This window comes from Ailuropoda melanoleuca, chromosome 2 (assembly GCF_002007445.2).
Source record: "Ailuropoda melanoleuca isolate Jingjing chromosome 2, ASM200744v2, whole genome shotgun sequence".
Lineage (NCBI taxonomy): Eukaryota > Metazoa > Chordata > Mammalia > Carnivora > Ursidae > Ailuropoda > Ailuropoda melanoleuca.
In genome coordinates, this window is record NC_048219.1 from 180,325,586 (window position 1) to 180,334,211 (window position 8,626).

The following is an 8,626-nucleotide window of genomic DNA, read 5'->3' on the forward strand; positions in this document are numbered from 1 at the left end:
TCTTAAAAAAAAAAAAGATTTAAAAAAAAAAGATTCTCTCTCTCCCTCTCCGTCTGCCCCTCCCCACTTCACACTCTAAAAAATTAATTAATTAATTAATTAAAATCTAGTTTGAACTGATATCAACTTACTTCAATAGCATACATTTACTCTGCTTCTATCCAGCTCCATCTCCTCTTTATTTTGTCATTGTCACAAGTGACATCTTTATACACTGCGTCCCTGTTAACATAGATTTAAAATGATTATTTTCTGCATTTGGCTTTTAAATCATATAGGACATAAAAAGAGGAGTTACATTCAAAATACAATAATACTAGCTTTTATGTTTATCTATGTGGTTACCTTTACCAATAATCTTTATTTCTTCATAATACTTCAAGTTACCATCTAGGGTCCTTTTGTTTCAGCCTGAAGGGCTCTTGTTAACATTTATTTTATGGAAGGTCTACTAGCAATGAATTTCATTAGTTTTGTTTATCTGGGAATGTCTTAATTTCTCCTTCACTTGTTAAGGATAGTTTTACTGGATATGGAATTCTTGATCCATGGTTTTTTCTTTCAGCACTTTAAAGGTTTCATTCCACTGCCTTCTGACCTCTGTGTTTTCAGATGAGAAATCAGTATTAAATCTAATTGAGGATCCCTTGTAAATGACAAGCCACTTCTCTCTTGCTACTTTCAAGATTTTCTCTCTGTTTTTAGCTTTCAACAGTTTGGTTATAATGTATTATAGTGTGGATCTCTACGATTATCTTACTTCGAGTTCTTGGAGAGTACTGGCTAGTGTATAGTCATGACATTCAACAAATTTATAAAGTTTGTCACCATTATTTCTTCAATTATTTTCCCCTCTTTCTCTCTTTTCCTTCTGGGATTTCTATAATGTGTATGCTGGTACTGTTGATGGTGTCCCATACGTCCCTTAGGGTCTGTTCATTATTCTTCATTCTCTTTGCTCTGCTCCTCAGACTAGGTAATTTTAATGTGCCTTATCTTCAAGTTTGCTGATTCTTCCTTTTGCCTACTCAAATCTTCTGATTAATTACTCTTATGCTTTTCAGGTCCAGAATTTCTATTTGATTGCTATTTATAATTTTTATCTCTTTATTGATATTATATATGTATTCATACACCCTTCTCCTGATTTTATTTAGTTTTTTGTCCATGGTTTCCTTCAGCTTTTTGAGTATATTTAAGACAGTTTATTTAAGTATTTTTCTAGTAAGTCTAATGTCTGGGTTTCCTCAGGGATGGTTTCTATCAATTTCTCCTTCCTCTTCTTTTCTGTTAATAGGCCATACTTTCCTGTTTCTTTGTATACTTTGCAATTTTATATGAGAATTAGGCATTTTGAATGTTAAAGTGGTAACTATGGAAATCAGATCCTTCCACATGTATGGATTGTTGTTATTGCTTGATGAAGGTTGCAGTCATCTGTTTATTTAGTACCTTTCCCAAAATATTTTTGCAAAGACTATATTCTTTATTGTGTGTAGTCACTGAAGCCTCATTTTATTACCTCTGTAGCCAGCCAGTGACCTGATAGAGATTTCCTTCAATGCCTGGATCCAGAAAGGAAAAGAACAGAAAGGAAAAGAAAATAAAGAAAGTTTCTTTAAAACTTCTTAATTGACACCACTGGGCAAGTCACTTCTGCCCATCCTATTGGAGTTGAAACAATGACCAGCCTCTGTGCACACCCATTAGCAAACTGCCAAGCAGATCAAAACACAGAACCCTGATTTTTTGGAGGACAAGAACCCTATTGCCCACACTTGAATCAACAAGTCACACCAGAGATGTGGAATGCCATCCACATGACTACTTGCTGTGGGATGAGGGATGGTAGCTGCTACATGAAACACTAAGACTCACCCAAAGTCACCAGCATCTTTCTTCATCAAGCACTCCCCTAGATGCTGCAAGTGTTCAACTAAACTCCAAAGTTCCAAATAATTTACTCTGACAGCTCTTGCCAGCTCAGTAATTATTTCAATGAAGGGACCAATTCCTGAAGCTTCCTAACTTCACTATCTTCTATGATATCACTCTCTACCCCATATTAGTCTTGATCCCACAAGAAACAGATGAGAGACTTAAGAGGAGGAGCTATTTACAAAGTGTGGATGTCGGGTACCTGGGTGGCTCAGTCAGTTCAGTGGCTGCCTTTGGCTCAAGTCATGATCCTGTCATCTTGGGATTGAGCCCTGCATTGGGCTCCCTGTGCAGTGGGGAGCCTGCTTCTCCCTCTCCCACTGCTCCTCCTCACCCCGCTCATTCTCTCTCTCTCTCTCAAATAAATAAAATCTTTTTAAAAAATTTTTTTGGTTGTACAGGAACCACAAGAGAGAGTGCAGTAAGCCAGGACTAACAGCAACCAAGCTGATACCACCTCTAGGCCCTAAGCATTGAGAAATAAGGGTGGTTACCAGGCACTGAAGAAAAGGAAGAGTTGTGCTGAGGTGGTCACCTTGAAAGGAGCTATGACATTTGGTAGAGAGACACAGCCAGCCTGAAGCAACCTCACAAGGAAGAAGAAGCAGGGGATTAAATATGCTGATATCTATCTATCTGTCTCTCTCTCTCCTCTCCCTCTCTTTCCTCCTCCTGCTGGGCCTCCCTATTAGCCCAAAAGCCCAAGTGCAAGGGGGCCCAGATGATGTGAGAGTGGAAAAGACTGAAGAGTAGATCCAGAGGACTAGATGGAGGATAGCCAGACAGCGCCCCAGCCCCAGGATAGCTCCAGCCTCTACATTTAAGACCAAAAGCAACAAATTTCTGACTGTTTTAGAACAGTCAATTTCCCTACTTTAGACATCAGGGTTCAACAAGATGAAGGTTCAATCTAGAAGCTGTTATCCTCATTTTTAATGGAGTGTTAGGTCCAGTTTTTTTATACACTGATTTTATCACCCTTGAAACTAAGATACAAAACTATCCAGTTCAACACCAGATACCGATATTGCATAGTGATCAAAAGCAAGACAGTTGAAGCCTGAATCTCAGCTTAGTGACCAGCCACATATGTGATTTTGGTTACATTCTTCAGCCTCTCAGCATCTGTTTCATCATCTACAAAATGAACTAAGAGGAGTACCTACTTCTTAGAGTTGTCCCAGGGATTTAATGAGATAATACATGGAAAGCTCTTCAAACAGTACATACGCAGAATAAATCCTCAACTGCAATAAATGTTAACGCCTATTGTGCCTCCAGCTGTCAATTTCTTGGCACATCCCCCCTCCAGCTCTACCCCCCAGTTACTGGTCTGCTTTCACTTTCTGCAAGATGCTGTGTTCTCTCACCTCTAGGCCTTCATACATCACTCTCTTTCTCCCTAGCTAATTCTTATTTTTAAAACACTGAGATGTTTGTTCATATCCATCCATTTCAAAGGCTGAGGATACCAAGTGCAAGCAAGGACAGGGAGCAATGGGAACCCTCACACATTGCCAGAAAAAGTATAAATCAGTACAACTACTTTGGAAAACAATTTGACAACATCCAGCAAAGTTGAAGATGTCTGTAGCCCACATAATAGCAGTTACATTCTGAGGAACATACCCTACAGAAATCTTCACATCTATATACAGGAAATAGGTACAAGAATGTTCGAAGTAGCATTGCTTGTAATAGCAGAAATACTGGAAAAAACTTTGGTGTTCTTCAATAGGAGAATGGATGAATACCTTTAAAATCATAATATATAATGGTACATTGTAATGTTATATCACAGTTAAAATGCCTACATGGTAACGACATAGGTAAATCTCAAAAATACATTGTTGACTAAAAGAAACAAATTTCAAAGGCGATATAGAGTATAAAACTATTAGCAAAAGCTTAAAATCATGCAAAATATGCTATACATCGTTTATGGATACATACATATGCAGTGAAAAAGTGTAAAAACACGCATGAGAAGAATAAACACCAAATGCAGGGTGATGGTTACCTTTATGGAGTGGGGAAGGAAGGAGAGAAAGGAATGGAATCTGGTGGGATTCACAGGAAGTTTCGACTCTACTTCTTTTTTAAAAAGCTCTGAAGAAGGTTTAATTATAATGTATTAAGATTCAAAAAAAGTGGGTGGTAGTACAAAGATGTATCTCCTATTAGTCATAAATTTAAATAAACCAAAAAGCGAGATAAAGAAAATGGAAAGAAAATCATATCAAAAGTCTTTGGCATTCTAAGTCCACCAGCAGTCAAGGGATTACCCCTTTCCCACCCCATCCACCCCACTTCCACCCCTTCCTCCATTACGACCACCGAAGATTCATTTTCTATAGACTCTAACCCAGCAGAAGATAGCAGGGAGGCACAGGGCTAATAATGGGATCAAGTGGAAGTCAGCAGGGACTCAAAGCATTCTTCCCCACTCCCATACACTCTGGGAATGCTCACGGCCAAATTTATAAGCCCCCAACACAACTGGAGGATTCTTCTCTGGAGAAAAGATCTCCCAATATTGACTTTGTGGGCCCCCAATGAAATCTGGCACGCCACTGGTGCACCTTATAGCGAAGCCCATTAATCCAGGGCTTCTCACAGTATTATGTGCAACTAAATTACCTGGTGATCTTGTTAAAATGCAGATTCTAGGGGCGCCTGGGTGGCTCAGTCCGTTAAGTGTCTGCCTTAGGCTCAGGTCATGATCCAAGGGTCCTGGGATCGAGTACTGCATTGGGCTCCCTGCTCAGCACAGGAGCCTGCTTCTCCTTCTCCCACTCCCTCTGCTTGTGCTCTCTCTCTCTCATCTCTGTCAAATAAATAAATAAACAAATAAAATCTTTTTTAAAAAATGCAGATTCTAAATCTGTAGTTTCTAATGGGGACTGAAATTCTGCATGTCCAAAAAGTTCCCAAATGAAGCCAATGCTGGTGGTCCCTTCTGAGTAGCAAGGTGTTAGTAAACTCATCCTTCCCATACATTGAATCTCCCTTCCACTTCTTAGAGTCTCATTCTTAAATATAAACAGACTGCTAGAGTAACCAGACTTTAGAGGATGGCCATTAACATAAAAGAAAGAGACCTAAATAAATGAGCATTAAAAAGGAACCAAAGAAACAGATAAAAGCAGAGAGCAGGAGAAAAACTAAAAACAAACACACTATAACATCTCAGAGAGATAGAAGACATTCCTGTCCATAAAACAAAAATAGAATAATATGGGGTGGGGTCAGTCATTAAAAAGATCTTTGGAATTAAAGACAGAAAAACTGAAACTCAAAATGGTTAAAGATAATGACAAGGAAATATCCCAGAAAAAACAGGACAACAAAAACCAACAAACAATGGGTAGAGAGTTTCTGTTTTGCAAGATGAAAACAAGTGGTTGTATAACAATGTGAATTTTCTTAACACTACTGAATAGTACACTTAAAAATGGCTAAGACAACAAATTTTATGTTACGTATATTTTACCACAACCAAAAATAAAAATCAGGGGCACCTGGATGACTCAGTCAGAAGAGCATGCAATTCTTAACCTTGGGGTCGTGAGTTCAAGCCCCATGTAGGGTGTAGAGATTACTTAAATAAATAAAACTTAATAAATCAATCAAACAAAAAAATACCCCAAAGAGGGGTGCCTGGGTGGCACAGTCCTTAAGCATCTGCCTTTGGCTCAGGGCGTGATCCCAGAGCTCTGGGATCAAGCTCCGCATCAGGCTCCTCCACTGAGAGCCTGCTTCTTCCTCTCCCACTCCCCCTGCTTGTGTTCCCTCTCTCCCTGGCTGTGTCTCTCTCTGGCTGTGTCTCTCTCTGTGTCGAATAAATAAATAAAATCTTTTTAAAAAAATACCCCAAAGAAATTGTAAATAGAAAAGAAAATTAAAGAATCAATCCATAGTGGAACTTCTAAATAACAGGCATTCCAGAAAGAGAACAAAGAAAATGAAGAAGAAATTACCAAGGATATAATAAAAGAAAATTTCCTCCCAAACTGAAGTACATGAGTTTCCAGTTTGAATGAGTCCCCAGCACAAAAATATTAAGAGTCACAGCAAAACATATTACTATATAATTTCCAACCAATAGCCTAAAGAGAAAATTCTAATGTTTCCAGAGATGGAGAAGACATAACATACAAAGGATCAGGAATAGGAATAGGAATCAGACTTTTTAATAGCACCCTTGGATGGCTGAAGAAAATGGAGTAATACTTTCAAAATTATGAGGATAAAATTATTTTCAAATTCGAAATCAATAACCAGCTGTTAAAAAACAAAATTTAGGGGTGCCTGGGTGACTCAGTCAGTTGAGTGTCTGCCTTCGGCTCAGGTCATGATCTCAGGGTCCTGGGATTGGGCCCTGCATCCTGCTCCCTGCTCAGGGGGGAGTCTGCTTCTCCTTCTCCCTCTGCCCCCTCTCCAGCCCATGTGCACACCCTCTCTCTCTCTCTCAAATAAATTAAAAAAATTTTAAAAATTTAACCAAGTTAATTTAAAGATCTAATTGGCTTTATTAAATGATTCATAATCAGGCAACATCCCATCCAGTAGAGGGGAGCTCTGAGGGCTACAGAAAAGGAAAAGTTTGTTTGTTTAAATAGGCTCCATGCCCAATGTGGGGCTTGGACTCACAACCTTAAGATCAAGAGTCACACGCTCTGCAGACCAAGCCAGCCAGACACTCCAGGAAAGGTTTATAAAGGTAGGATATGGAAGTCAAACAGAAAAAAGGATTATTTCAGGTGAGGTCACCTTCACTTGGGGACAAAAGGGTCTTAGTAGGTGGATTACTTCATCTTTCTTTGGGGAATGGAGAGGGCCCGTGAGACTGATAACCTTATTGGTGCTGATCAGAAAATTCCTGACTAATGGTTTAGACTGTATTTCTAAGGGAGGTTGAAAGTATAATTTGATTAGGTATTAAGCTCCAGGCTGGTGAGTTGACCTAAGTAACACCATTTTGGGTTTCTTTTTAACACAGCCCAATTACAATTCAAGTTGTTAGAATAAAGATATTTTCAAGTATGAGGGCACCTGGCTGCCTCAGTCAGTACAGCATGTGAGTCTTGATCTCAGGGTCCTAAGCCAGAGCCACACTTTGGGTGTAGAGACTACTTAAAAAGAAAAAAAAAAAAGGTATTTTCAAATATGCAGATTCCAACCACATATCCCTTAAGTCTCTTCCTTAGGAAGTTACTAGAGAAGATGCTTTAGCAAAACAAGGAAGTAAACCAAGAAAAGAAGCCACTGGATCCAGGAAGTAGGCTAAAAGGCCCAGAACAGCAGTGAAGGAAAATCCCAGAATCACATTGGTACAGCAAGTCTAGAGAGCAGTCAATCCAGAATGAAACAAGAGAAAGGAGGACTCTGGGACAAAGACTACAGAAAAAGTGGAATTTATGTATTGGAGTATATGGAAATATTGCTAGATTTTGACAGAGTCCTAGAGCACTTGGGAGAGGGGATGGGCAGGCAATTGTGGATAATACAGAAAATTTACAACAGAGAAAAAAGGCAATAATTAAGTCTAAGAAAAATGAAGGGTTGTATAAGCTAGTAGGCATGGTTGTAGTGTACTTTGGGGCTCATTGGTAAGCAATATTTGCATACATAATGTAAATGCTGATTATTGGTTTCACCAAAAATTGTTACATAACTGCGGGGGGGGGGAGCAGAACTGAAAGATCATGTTCTTATCATGGCAGGAAGTCAACAGATAAAATTAACACATCAAGAACTAGTATCACAAGCATTTGTTTCAATATACCAATGGAATCAGGATGAATATAGAGTTGAAGATACTTACTGCCTTTATAAAGTAGGCCAGGGAACTGCTTTTTTCATTACAAGACTTTTAGCTTATATATACGTTTATTTTTATACCGTGTAGGTGCATTATTTTAGTTCAATAAACATTAATGCTAAAATATTAGCATTTAAGAATCTGTTTTAAAGAGCTGTCTGGGCCTCGATGACAGGAGCTAGTTTTTGTTCATTTTTTGGATTCTCCCACTTCCACCCCAGGAGTACATAGCAGAAAATAAATCAATGCATGTAGAGGAGACTCAACTACGTTTGTTAGATTCTCCATGGAGGAGGGGAAATACAGAACAAGGCACACAGCCATAAGGTGCAGACTCTGCACGCAGGTAAGTACGAAGGTACTGAAAGGTAAGGGTGTCAAAGACAAATCAAATCATGTTCGCGGCACCCAGAGGCATGACGAACCCAGGGAGGCCTATTCACCTATGTGACTTGCCATTGCTTTCCTTCATTGCCCGTTTAACTAATTTGTAGTTACATAATTGAGAGTTGGTTTTGTTTCCTTTTTTTTTTTTAAGATTTTTAAAATTTATTTATTTGAGAGACAGCCAGCGAGAGTGGGACGCAAGCAGAGGGGAGTGGGAGAGGAAGAAGCAGGCTCCCAGTGCAGCAGGGAGCCCCAAGCGGGGCTCGATCCCAGGACTCGGGGATCACGCCCTGAGCCAAAGGCAGACGCTTAATGACTGAGCCACCCAGGCGCCCCTAGTTTTCTTTCCTTTACCAGACTATAAGCTCCACGAGGGCAGGACGTTGTATCATTAACAGCTGTACCCCCAGCATAGAGCATGAGCCCGCTAAATATTTGTTGGAGAAATGAATTCGGGATGGTGTCGCTAGATAGCCA